General features: G+C 43.6%; 1 long non-coding RNA gene across 1 annotated transcript in view; it reads left to right on the top strand.

Annotated features, from left to right (window-relative positions):
* The first annotated feature begins 208 nt into the window (after window positions 1-208).
* LOC107000450 (uncharacterized) overlaps window positions 209-13,405 on the top strand; it is a 60,350-nt gene continuing 47,153 nt past the window's right edge. Inside the window, exons 1-2 of the long non-coding RNA XR_013399769.1 lie at window positions 209-651; window positions 4,461-4,530. This is a non-coding gene — a long non-coding RNA (uncharacterized LOC107000450). The remainder of the gene's footprint in view (window positions 652-4,460; window positions 4,531-13,405) is intronic.

Raw genomic sequence — 13,405 nt, 5'->3', positions numbered from 1 at the left:
GAGAGCAACCTACAAATCCCAGGCCCTTGTCGGGTAGGAAAGGGATCATGAAATAATCAGAAAAATAAATGCGAAATGCGGCCAGCGATGAAAGCTCAGAAAGCGAGTTTACTCCGGACCGAAATGCGCGATACTAACCGGGAGTGTGAGGAAGCCACGCCCTCCTCACGTATTTGTGCCCAAATGAGCTGCCTCCCCAGCGTGCACCAAATTCCTGAGCCACCTGCTCCGAGCTCGATTTCCCTTTCAAGCTGTGTGTTCTGCGGGGGCACGGCGAGTTGCAAGGGCTCATCTTTCAGGACAGGCTGCAAAGGTCCTTTGAAGTCATCCGCCCTGCTCTTGGCACCTTGCGCCTGGAGCTGAGCGCTTCCAAAAATGACCCCTGCGCATTCCGCTGGTGCAGTAGTGCAGCCCATACAGTCGCGGTCCAGAGCAGGGGAGGCAGCAGGGCGTGCGACAGCTGGGAGAGCCGAGGCCCTGAGGGAGGACTCTGCCTCCAGCCAAGCAACCAGGCCCTGAGGCCCTCTCCCCACCTCTCTGTGGCCCTGGCTCAAGGAACCGGGACGGGGCTTTCAGGCCTTGAAGGGCAGACCTGCTCCACCAAACATTCCCATCGTTGGCAGATGGAGGGCCCCGAGCTGGGCGCTGTGGGTATGTTATCCAATTTACTTCTCTCGGTGGCCCTGCACCATCGCCTCTGGTTCCCAGGTGAGCACAGAGAAGCAGATGACTTGCCCAAGATCGCACAGTACTGCAGGAATAGAACTAGCGTCTGGGCCTCTCCCCTAATATCCCACGGCCTCCAGAATCTCACCTCAGCCCCTTTCCATCCCCTGAAATAAACACTCTACACCACTTAGTGAATGTTCTTTCGGAAGTCAGAGCCTATAAATTCATTTCCTGGCTCCTCCATTTCCTGGCTGTGTGACCTTAAGCAAGTTTCTTAACCTCTCTGTGTCAGTGTCCTCCTCTGTAGAACGGTGCCAAAAACTGTACCTATCCCAGAAGGTTGCTGTGAAGACCAAATGAGACAAGACAATAAATGTAAAAGTGGTTAAAACTGTGCCCAGATGATAGTGAGCCCTCAGAAACTCATCACTATTCTAATTCCATAGACTTGATTAATTTCTGGGTTTTCATAAGTGAATTTACATCCATACATTTAAGGCACCTTTCCAAGTAAGACATACAGGTCTACCTCATTCTTTCAAGCAGCTTCATAACATTCTTATATTCATTCATTCATTCATTCATTCATTCACTCATTCACCAAACGTGTAGAGCGGGCAGCTCCTGTACACCAGGCAAGGGCACACAACACACTCAGTCCTTGCTCTGAGTTCTCGTGGGAGGGATAATTGACAAATGCATGAATAAATACTTGAGAGCATTTCACCTAACACTGAGTGCTATGAAGAAAATAAGATGGGGCCAGGCACTGTGGCTCATGCCTGCAATCCGAGCACTTTGGGATCCCGAGGCAGGCAGATCATTTGAGGCCAGGCATTCAAGACCAGCCTAGGGTTTTAGTAGAGAAAATCTGTCTCTACTAAAAATACAAAAAAAAAAAAAAAAAAAAAAAAAGCTGGATGTGGTGGTGCATGCCTGTAATCCCAGCTACTCCGGAGGCTGAGGCACAAGGATTGTTTAAACCTGGGAGGCAGTTTGCAGTGAGCCGAGATCTCACCACCGCACTCCAGCCTGGGTGACAGAGTGAGACTCTGTCTCAAAAAAAAAAAAGGAAAAAGAAAAGATGGACAAAGTGTTAGAGAGACACTGGTTGGGAGAGGGAAAACAATTTACAGACAGTGTGTGAAGTCCCCAGGGATATGTCATTTTACTGCCACCGGAAGGAAGAGAAGGAAGGAGCATGGAGCAGTCCAGGCAGAGGAAGCAGCCAGGGCAAAGGCTAGGAGGCTGGACTAAGCTCAAGTGTGATTCAACTGGAAGTAGAGAATGAGCATTTTTGAAACCAGGTTGGAGAGTCAGGCCAGGGCCCAATGAGACAGTGCCTGTGGATTTTATCCTGAGAGACGTGTGAAGTCCCTGAACCCGGGGGTCCTGCAGCTGTGTAGGAATGGATTGGAGAGGCATCAATGGAGGAACCAGGAAATTTGTCAGGCTATTTGTCAGGATTCAGAGGCACTGGCAAAAGGCAATGGTGGCAGGGACTAGGATGCAGCCTCCAGCCTGGAACTTGCCTCAGTGGCAGAGCCCACAGGACCAGCTGATGGGGAAGACAGAGTTGAAGGAAAAGAAGAAACAAGTTGCCACTGACAGGCATCACCATAATAATTTAATTAACGAATTCCCTATTGATGGAGAGCTGGACTGTTTCTATTTTTTCCCTACTTGCAACAATTTTGTCTTAAACATTATTGCATAGATATCCCCAGATGTGAGATGCTTGGATCGAAGGCGTGAATGTTTTTTTGCTTTGTTTTGTTTTGTTTTTATCACATCCAGATGGCCACATTGCCTCCATTCCACTTGTGTCCAGCATGCAGGAGTTCCAGTTTCTACCCTGGAACTTTCTCCTCCTGCTGTGCTCCTGGGAACACTCTGCCCAACCCCTCCACCTCTGGCACAGACCCGGTCTCCAATGCATTTGTATTTCTTGCTGCAATCTGGAATTATAAGTTAAGAAGAAAACCTCAGAACCAGGCTAAGTGGCTAAAAAGACTGCCCAGGGGCCTCTTTTTCCAGCAGGAGGCAGAGAGAGGCTTCCAACACCCCGAAGAGGGCCAATTTACCCCTATTCTTCCAAACACAAGGAATTGGCTTCCCCCCCCCCCTTTCAGCCCTGAAAACAAGCCAGGGCATTGAGAAGGCCATAAAAACAAGTGGTGAAAACAAGCCCTGAGGTTACAGGAAACCCTTCTCCCCATCACTCTTTGAGCGGCGGGAAGGAAGGGAGCCGCTGTCCTCTGGGTCCTCTGCCCTTCAGCCCCTCTGGAGCCCCACTGGCCTTCGCCATCTCACATCTGATCAATGCCCCCTGGTTGTGGCCACCACCTGCTGCCTGACCCCCATTCCATGCCAGCTTTTGCTACCAGAGTTTCCTTTTCATAAGTGGCCTTTTTAAAGGAAGTATTTTCTTTTAATCAGCAGTCACTGCATCTGCAACAGTGCTGAAGCAGAATTTTGTTATTTTCCCATCACTTAGCGCTTATTCGTTCCATTTATTTGGGGGAAGAGTCGCTAAGATTTCAGAGATTCGTAACTAGCTTGTGTGCAGTATCTGATTTTCACTTTGGCATTTGGAGGTGCTTTTGAAGGTGGTTTATGTTATCTTTCCAAGACTTACCTGGTGAGTTACTTAATCAAGAGAGGATTTTGAAACATACTACTTCTTAATATCTTGTCTTTTGTTTTTGTTTTGTTTTTTTGAGACAGAGTCTCACTCTGTCACCCAGGCTGGAGTGCAGTGTCATGATCTCGGCTCACAGCAACCTCTGCCCCCCCAGTTCAAGCGATTCTCCCACCTCAACCTCCCAATAGCTGGGATTACAGGTGCACACCAGCACACCTGGCTAATTTTTGTATTTTTAGTAGAGACGGGGTTTTGCCATGTTGGCCAGGCTGGTCTCGAACTCCTGACCTCAAGTGGTCCAGCCATCTTGGCTCCCCAAAGCGCTGGGATTACAGGCATGAGCCATTGTACACAGCCTATCTTGTCTTTTAAAACAAGTGACTTTTTTTTTTTGTAGCAAAATAAATGGATAGCAACTCTTTGACACTGCTAGCAACTATTATTAATTGACTGCTTAGGGAATGTCAGCTGCCAGCCTGGGCTCATTCCCACTGGATCTTCTCCGCAACTCTCTAAGGGAGGTGTGAATTTTTGTATACATTTAATGTGTGAGGACACCAAGGCATGGAGAAGTTGACTACTATTAGTAACTTACCCAAAGTTACAGACCAGGGCAGAACTGAGGTGCAGATTCCATATTCCCCAGGGCCCTTCCTTTGTAACCATGGTTACAAAGCCTCTCGGAGGGAAGGTGGCGGGTTCTCCTGCAGGTCACTGCGGCAGCGACCTGGGTGGGGGTGGCAGACAGACACATGTTCTTGTTTGTCCTTACTCTTATCTGTGGCAGCTCTTCCTTCCGACTGCTGGTCCAGCTGATCCATGGGCCTTCCAAGTCCACACTAGAGGTAGAATCCCTTGTTCTAGATGACTCCTAGAGGCTCAGCATCTCTAATTCTCTGATGGGATGCTGACTAAGGCACAGGGGTTTCAATTCTATTTGGGAAGTGACCTGTTCCCCTCCATCTAGACTAGACAGATTTAACAAATAAAAATATAGGACCCCCAATCACATTTGAATTTCATAAAAATAATGAATACTTTTAGCATATATCATGCAATATTTGAGATATAAAAATCACTTGCTGTTTGTCTGAAGTTCAAATGGAACTGGGCATAGATATCCTGTATTTTCTCTGTCCCCCAGTAGATGCCCTTCCAGAGAGACCTGCCAGACTGAGCCGCTTCCATCAGCCAGACATGAGAATAAGGGTATTTAGGTAAGTGCTTGGTCAGCATGGAAGAGTCTTGGGGAACTGCGTGGGATGGGACAGGCTGACAAACCTCACAGGGCCTCAGTTTTCCTGGCTGTATAACCCTGAACAGGTTGCTAACTCCTCTGTGCCTGGGGCTCCTCATCTGTAAAGTGGGCATAAGAAAAGTACCAACCTCACAAGGTTGTTGAGAGGATAAAATGAGCTTAACACCTGTGAAGTGCCCACAGTAGCTCCTAATATACGCCAACATTAGATTATATTATGATCTAATATTACCCCAGCCAGTACCCTCTGTGGAAGCTCCAGGGCTGCAGGGAACCCTAACTGTGCTGGACTCACTAGCAGACAAAATATCAGTGCCCAACCTCGTGTCTCTGAGGATTTGCCGGGGGTACTTTTCATTACACTTGATTTTTGTTTTCCAAGCTGACTTGACTGAGTAGCACCCTTAGAGAAATCTAACCATCAGATAGACAGTCCTGGGTGAAAATTCCCATCCACCATTTCTCTAATAGTTGTGTGACCTTTGGCGAGTCACACTTTGTGTGAGCTCTGCTCACTTCACCTGTCAAATGGAGACGATGACACCCACCCCCAGGGCGTGAGGAGTTAACACCTGTGCTGATGCCTGCTACCTGGTAGACACCTGATACCAAGGCCGCTGTGATTAATTTACTCTTTCCACAGCAGCTGTTGTTACACTGTGTTTCATTTTCAGTTTACATGCTCTTCGCCCCACAGCCTGGGAACCCACAAGGATGGGGATTCCTTCCAGTCAGCTCAGGCTCCCATGGTCAAGTCTATACCAAAAACCAGGGAGGCACTCAAATATGGGAGAGGGAGGGAGGGAGGGAGGAAAGAAGGAAGGAAGGAAGGAAAAGAAGAAGGAAGGAAGGGAGAGAGAGGGAGGGAGGGAGACAGAAAGGGAGGGAGGAAGGAAGAAGAGGGAAAGGAAGGAAGGAAGGAAAAGAAGAAGGGAGGGAAGGGGAGAGAGAGAAGAAGGAAGAAGAGGGGAGGGAGGGAAGGAAGGAAAGAAGGAAGGAAGGAAAGAAAGGAAGGAAGGAAAAGAGAGGGAGGGAAGGAAGGAAGAAAGGGAGGGAAGGAAGAAGGAAGGGAGGGAAGGAAGAAGGAAGGGAGGGAAGGAAGACGGGAGGGAGGGAGGAAGGAAGAAGAGAAGATGAAGGGAAGGAAGGAAGAAGGGAAGGAAGGAAGACAGAAGGAAGGGGAAAGGAAGGAAAGAAGGGAGGGAGGGATGGAAGAAGGAAAAAGAGAGGAAGAAGGGAAGGAAGGAAGGAAAAGAGGGAGGAAGGGTAGGAAGGAAGGAAGGGAGGGATGAAGGAAGGAAGGAATAAGGAATCAAACTCTTCATTCTCAGGCTCCAGGCTTGTCTGACTGATCAGAGGAATGGATCAATTCTATTTGGGAAGTGACCTGTTCCCCTCCATCTAGACTAGACAGATTTAACAAATAAAAATATAGGACCCCCAATCACATTTGAATTTCATAAAAATAATGAATACTTTTAGCATATATCATGCAATATTTGAGATATAAAAATCACTTCATTCTACTACCTCATTCATTCTACTATCTCTTTCTGGAATCACAACTTAGGTTTGTAGGTGTCTAATTTATTATTATATGGTGCAGTGCAGGGTAATTATACACTGGTATAATTTGTTATAACTTGGACTGAGGCCTATAACTGTATAATTTAAATTATTATACAGTACAGTGTTGAATAATATGAAGAGTATATAATTTATTTCAGGCTTACGAGCCTAGCCTGTAATCCAAATGCAACACGCAGCCTATGCAGATGAGTTAATGTTTCTACGGAAACCTCAACTTAGATATTTCTTCATCTCTAGTTCCTTTCTTTGGGCTTCTCAGAACACCTGTGTTACCAGGTCTGGTACTTTTTGTTTGGTGCAAGGCTCACATGTCGGGTAGCTCTGGCCCAGGTTGAACCGGTCTTGCATATTGGGTCATAGAAAAGAAGGGCCCAGAGTTGTCACCCTGCCCAATGACAGTTGTCATCACAGGGAGGCCACAGCTTGCCAAAGGTATTGCTGGCAGCAGATGCAGAACCACGACCAGAGCCCCCATTTCTGGGTCTCCAGGAATGAGGAGGCTTGCAGCACCTCCATATATTTATTAGATAACTATTCTTTGCTCTGTTCTCAGCACTGGAAATACATCATAGGACTGGGCCCCTCATGAAGCTTACATTCTGGAACTTAAGAGCCTCCATCTCGCTGGTCTCTTGTTTCTTAAAGTGTGGACCCCAGGCCAGCATCGTCAGCATCCTCTGGGAGCTGGCTGGGAATGCAGCATCTTAGCCGCAAGTCCCACTGAGTCTGCATTTTCACAAGACCCCCTGTGATTCATTCACACTGGAGAAGCACTGCTGGAGTTGCTATATGATTTAGGGAATCATTTTCTTCTCTACTTCCCTTCTACCCAAAATATATACCATCTCACTGAGTTTTGAAGCAGAGTTCCTTTTTTTCTGTTTTGAGACGGAGCCTCACTGTGTGTCCCAGGCTGGAGTACAGTGGTGGGATCTCAGCTCACTGTAATCTCTGCATCCCCAGTTCAAGCTATCCTCCCACCTCAGCCTCCCAAGTAGCTGGGATTATAAGCCTGTGCCACCACACCTGGCTAAATTTTATATTTTTAATAGAGACAGGGTTTCACCATGTTGGTCAGGCTGGTCTTGAACTCCTGACCTCAAGTGATTCACCCACCTCGGCCTCCCAGAAAGTACTGGGATAACAGGCGTGAGCCTCCTTGCCTGGCCCCTTCTTCTTTTTTTTTTTTTTTTTAAAGAAAATATATTTTTTTTCTTTTACCTTGGTCACAGAAGTTCATTATGTACCTTTTGGAATTATAAAACTATATATATATATGTATATTGTTTATAAAACAATACATATGTATATTGTTTATAAAACAATACATATGTATATTGTTTATAAAACAATATATATATATAAAACTATATATATATATCTCTCTCTCACCCAGAACCCCACCATCCAGAAGTGACACTGTTAATATTTTAATAACCAATCCATCAGACTTTTTTGTACATACATATACTTTTTTTTCAAAATTTCAAGAAAAGATGCAATAGGGTTGTGTTCAGGCTCAGAAAACAATACCCCAGAATCTGGCACTTTGATGTGCCGAACTGAAGAAGTGGTTTCAAGGTCAATCTCTGACCTTCCCCTACCTCCCTGTCTCTCTGATCCTCTTACTTTCCCACAGCACCAGGAGGGGCTCTCTCTGGAATTTTCTTATCACCTAAGAAAGCTTCTCTCCAGGAGAAATGCAATTTCTTAAAACTCCGCCTCCCTAGGAATCTCATCAAATATCCAGGAAAGATTAACCACTGGAAAGGAGACTAGATGTAGTCACCACGTTCAGACAGACTTTCATCTATTTTTTCTGAGAGCAGCTCCTAGAGATTACCTGGGAAGCTTTATCTGCATAGTAAGACAATCTTTGTTACAGCGAAGTTCTGCCCCTCACCTTCCCACCGCCTCCCCCAGAGGTCAGAAGAATTTTGCCTCAGGCAGTTGTTCTTTAGGCTCGTTACATTTCCCCTAAAAAATCAGTTACTCCTATGCCTCCCATTTCCCCTTCCCTGATGAAGAAGGGTATATAAGTAGCTGGACCTCATTGGGTTATTGGGTAATCATTCTCCTGCAATTCCCCTGTGTTACTCACATTAAATAGTTTATTTTATTATTATTATTGTTTTTGAGAGACAAGGTGTTCTTCTGTTGCCTGGGCTGGAGCACAGTGGCACAGTCATAGCTCACTGCAGCCCCAAACTCCTGGGTTCAAGTGATCCTCCTGCCTCTGATTACCAAGTAGCTGGGACTACAGATGCACATCACCATGCCTGGCTAATTTTTTAAAAAAATTTTTGTAGAGACAGAATCTTGTTTTGTTACCCAGGGTAGTCTCAAACTTTTGGCTTCAAGTGATCCTCCCACCTTGGCCTCCCAAAGTGCTGGAATTACAAGCATGAGCTACCATGCCCGGCCTCGTTAAATACAATTTCTTATACCTTTTTCTTCTACTAATATGTCTATTATAGTTCGTTTTCAGCAAACCTTCAGAGGACAGAGGAGAAGGTTCCCTTTGGCACTTACAATTGCACAGTGGCTCTCAAAACTGAGCACGCATTCACCTGGAAGGGTTGCTCAAACATAGATTGCTGGGCCCTACCCCCAGATCAGAGGGTTTGGGACCAGGCCTGGGATTTGGTACTTCTAACAAGTTCCAGGTGATGTGGGGATGCTGGTCCACGGACCACACCTTGGGAAGCCCTGGCCTCAGTGTTCTGAGATTTCCTAAGCACCGGTAGTTGGAATCCAGCTCTGCCACCCGCTACCTGCTCACAGGAAAGTCAGGCTGCCTCTCCATGACGCAACTTCTAAGTCCACAAGGACAGTCAGTACCTGCCTTATAAGATTATTATTATTATAAGGATTATATGAGTTAATTAAATTAGTAAAGCACAAAGGAAGTATTAATTATGATGAATATGCATATAATTGTGTAATCAAGATTTCTTAACAATTGTTCAAAAACATTTTTCAAGTCATTATTCTTCAACATATTTGCTTTCAAAGGCTGTGGGCTTATCCTTCATAGTGATGTATTTATCTAGTCCACAGTCTTCAACTAAACAGTGCTGCAATGAGCATTCTCACGGATAAATCACAGTGCACCTGTCTGCTTATTTCCTTAGCATATAATGTGCTAAATGTGAAATTGCTGAGGAAAATTACATGAGCATATTTAAAACTTTTGATATGTTTTGCTAAATGGCCTTCAGAAAAATTATACTGATTTATAATGCTACCAGCAGCATATGAGGTCATCTTTTCCTTACCTTGTTATTAATATCCCATGTTATTGGTTTTTTAAAACTGTGCCAATATTTTGTTTGTTAATTTGAATTTCTTTGATGACTACTGAAGTTGGATGTCCCAGCTCCAATATTTCAGGACTTTAAATATTTTTAAAAATCCCTCAAAGCTTGTGTTTACAGAATGTTAACTAGCCCTTTTCTCCTCTAATGAATGAACTCTGTGTCTTGGTGTCTCTTTTGTAGGAGTAGGGGCATCATCTCACAGGTAACAGGCGCTTCATTTAAATCCCACCTGTGCTGCTGGTAACATACCTCCCATTTAATAGACGTGTGTGGACTAGAGGAGGCGTGAAACATTAAGAGGGCAAACAGAAGGAGAAAAGTTATTTGTTCCACAAAAATTCCCTCAACATCTCCCACAGGTCAGGCCCTCTGCTAAACTTAGAGGATGCAAAGACAAGGAAGTCTCAAAGTGCAGGGTGGTGGGGTGGGGGAATACACACAAAATAATGTGAAATGTAACAGTGTAAATGAGAACAATGGGGTAAGAATCTCATGAAAGAAATGATGGTATCTTTGAAGTCAGAGAGGACCTGGGTTCAAATCCTGTTTCTCTCAACTCCTAGCTTTGGGCAGTAAAATGCAAAGACTATCTATTTTTAGGCTTAAACTAGTTAAAATAACAGGCAAAAAATACCTGGAAACAGGTAAGTTTTCCTGTTTCCAGGAATCTCACAATTGCAGCCCAAGGGCCAAATATGGCATATAGAAGGTCTTGTTTGGTGCATCCAGTGTTTTTGAAAAAAAATTAATAGAGGAATTAGGATGGCTTAGACCAATAGTTCTCCATCCTGGTTGCCCCCCAACTGAAACACCTGGAAATATATTGGTTCCTTGAGAAGAGATCTGGGCTCATTCACTGACTTCTTCTGATCAAGGTGGAAAAACAGAGAATGGGTTTATCCTCTTAGCTGAAACAAAAAAAATCTGGGGAAAATATATGAATCCACAGTTTTCAAGACTTTGGACATCAGGCAACACACAACTGTGATCCCTGAGAGAGACAAAACCAAAGAAAGCCTAGCAATTGCCTCTGCTTACTACTATCTGGAGAGAGTTTTCAGGCCATGGCACAGGACAGGGAGTCCAGGTAGAGCCCAGGGGTCTTCCTGAGTTGAAGAGATGGAGCTGGGTGGCTGCTACGGCTAGAATGTTTTTGTCTCCTGTAAAAATTTATGTTGAGGCTGGATGCAGTGGCTCACGCCCTTAATCCCAACACTTTGGGAGGCCAAGGCAGGAGGACTGCTTGAGGCCAGGAGTTCAAGATAAATGAGACCCCATCTCTACAAAATAATTTTTTTTTTAATTAGCCAGGCATGGTGTTGCACACCTGTAGTCCCAGCTACTCAGGAGGCTGAGGTGAAAGGAAGTCTAGGAGGTTAAGGCTGCAACGAGCCATGATTACACCACTGCACTCCAGCCTGGTTAACAGAGCAAAACCCTATCTCCAAAAAAAATAAATTAATTAACGTTGAAACTTAACCCCTAATGCAATAGTGTTGGGAGATGGGGCCTTTTGGAACATGTTTGGGTCATGAGGACTCTGCCCTCATGAATGGATTAATGTTGTTATACAGGGAGTCTATCCTTTTGCCCTTCTGCCTTCTGCCATATAAAGACACAGCATTTCTCCCCTCTGGAGGACGCGGCATTCAAGGCATCATTTTGGAAGAAGAGAACAGCTCTCGCTAGACACCAACACTGGCATCTTGATCTTGAACTTCCCAGCCTCTAGAACCATGAGAAATAAATTTCTGTTCTTTATAAATTACCCAGGCTTGGGTATTTTTGTTGTAGCAATGCAAACACATTAATCCAGAGGCCAAGGTGTCTGGAGTTCACAGGGCAGAGTATCACTGAGAAGAGAGCTTGTGAGGAGGAGTCGGTACAAGAGCACAGGTGAGCTCTGGAGATCAGCAGAGAGCTCCTCCTGTCTTCTGAGTACTAATGAACACATGCATGTGTGAAACCTACCTGAGGCCAGCAAAGAACCACCTGAAAAGATTAGAGGGAACAACCCCAGGTACCCATACAGGACTGCGAATAGTTTGTTCTTAGGAGCTAGAGTGGAAAACCTCACAGGGCTTTAGGCAGAGGATTCACAAGGTTTTTGCCTTAGTAGTTGGACAAAATTTGCTCTGAACTAAGCATTGATATGGTCCCATCTAAAAATGTTTAAAAGCAAAGATTAAACTAATTCCAAGGAACTTAACTGTGTCCCAGAAAAAAGATCAAACATATTTATAGAAACACACACAAAAAAACCTAGCACACGATGATGTAAATTCAGTGTCTGGTATCCATTAAAAAATCGCCAGGCATGCAAAGAAGCAAGGAAATTCAATCCATTAATGAGGAGAAAATTCAATCATTGGAAACTGACCCAGAAATGACACAAATGATAGAACTGATAAATAAAGACATTAAAACCATGATTATAGCTATATTTCATAGGTTCAGGAAACTAGAGGAAGGACTGAGTATACTAAATTGTGACATGGAAGACAGCAAAAAGACTCGAATAAAAAAGATTAGTAACTTAAATATATAGCAAGAGAAACTATCCAAAATGAACCATAGAGAAAAAAAAAGACTGAAAGAAAATGAGCAGAGCATCAGCGAAATGTGGCACAACTTCTGGTATAATATATATACACACACAACACACAACACACACACTCATACATAGATATGTATATAAGCAGACAGATATATTTATAAGCAGATAAATATATACATATGTATATATATGTTTGTATATAATATATATATATAAAAGAGAGCTTGAAGGAAAAGTAATGGTTGAAAAATTACCAAATTTGATGTAAACAAAACTCACAGACACAAGAAACCCAATGAACCCCAAGCACATTAATTTATCACAGTCTACCTTCTGCTTCCAACTGATATTATACCACTTTGCCTTACAAGATTATACTTGAGAATCTCAGAACATTAAACAAATGACACCAAGGACCATTTATAATCAAATAACTCAAAACTAGACATAAACAAAAAATCTTAAAAGCGGCCAGAAAATAAACAAACAACCCAGGATATATATATACGTGAACAAACATAAGGCTGGCATCAGATTTCTCGAAACAAACAATGCGAGTAAGAAGAAAATAGAGTAGCATCTTTAAAATGCTCAGAGAAAAAGAAAGTTGACCTAGAATTCTACATCCAGCAAACATGTTTTTTTAAAAATGAAAGGCTGGGCAACATGGCAAAACCCTATCTCTACCAAAAAAAAAAAAAAAACACACACACGCACACAAATTAGCCAGGCATAGTGACACATGCCTGTAGTCCCAGCTACTCAAGAGGCTGAGATGGGGAGAATCACCTGAGCCTGGGGAGATCGAGGCTGCAGTGAGCCAAGACCACACCACTGTACTCCAGCCTGAGTAACAGAGTAAGACCCTGTCTAAAAAAAAAAAAAAAAAAAAAAAAAAGTATTCATCATCAGCATACCTGTATACAAAAAAGTGTTGATAAGTCCTTCACGCAAAAAAAAAAAAAAAAAAAAAAACCAGATGGGAGTCGGAATCTACACAAAGGAATGAAGAGCACTGGAAATGACAACTAGAGTGATTACTTTACTCTAGTGATACAACTAAAGTAAAATCACTCTAAAAATAAATTTGACTATTTAAAGCAAAAATAACAACAGTGTACTATTGAGTTTATAATATGTGAAGCAATACTATGTATAACAATAACAACACAAAGGTCAACGGGGGGAAATGGGAGTATAATGTTGCAAGGTTCTGATTCTATATGTGAAGTGGTATAATATCACTTGAAAGCAGATTGTGATAAGTTAAAGATGTGTATTATAAACTCTAAACAACTGCGAAAATAATTCAACAATTATAGCTAATAAGCCAACAAAGCAGATGAAATGGAATCATAAAAAGTATT

Source organism: Macaca mulatta, chromosome 10 (assembly GCF_049350105.2).
Source record: "Macaca mulatta isolate MMU2019108-1 chromosome 10, T2T-MMU8v2.0, whole genome shotgun sequence".
In the NCBI taxonomy this organism is placed as follows: Eukaryota; Metazoa; Chordata; class Mammalia; order Primates; family Cercopithecidae; genus Macaca; species Macaca mulatta.
Note: the sequence above shows the minus strand (reverse complement) of the source record. Positions and strands in the feature narration are given on the sequence as shown.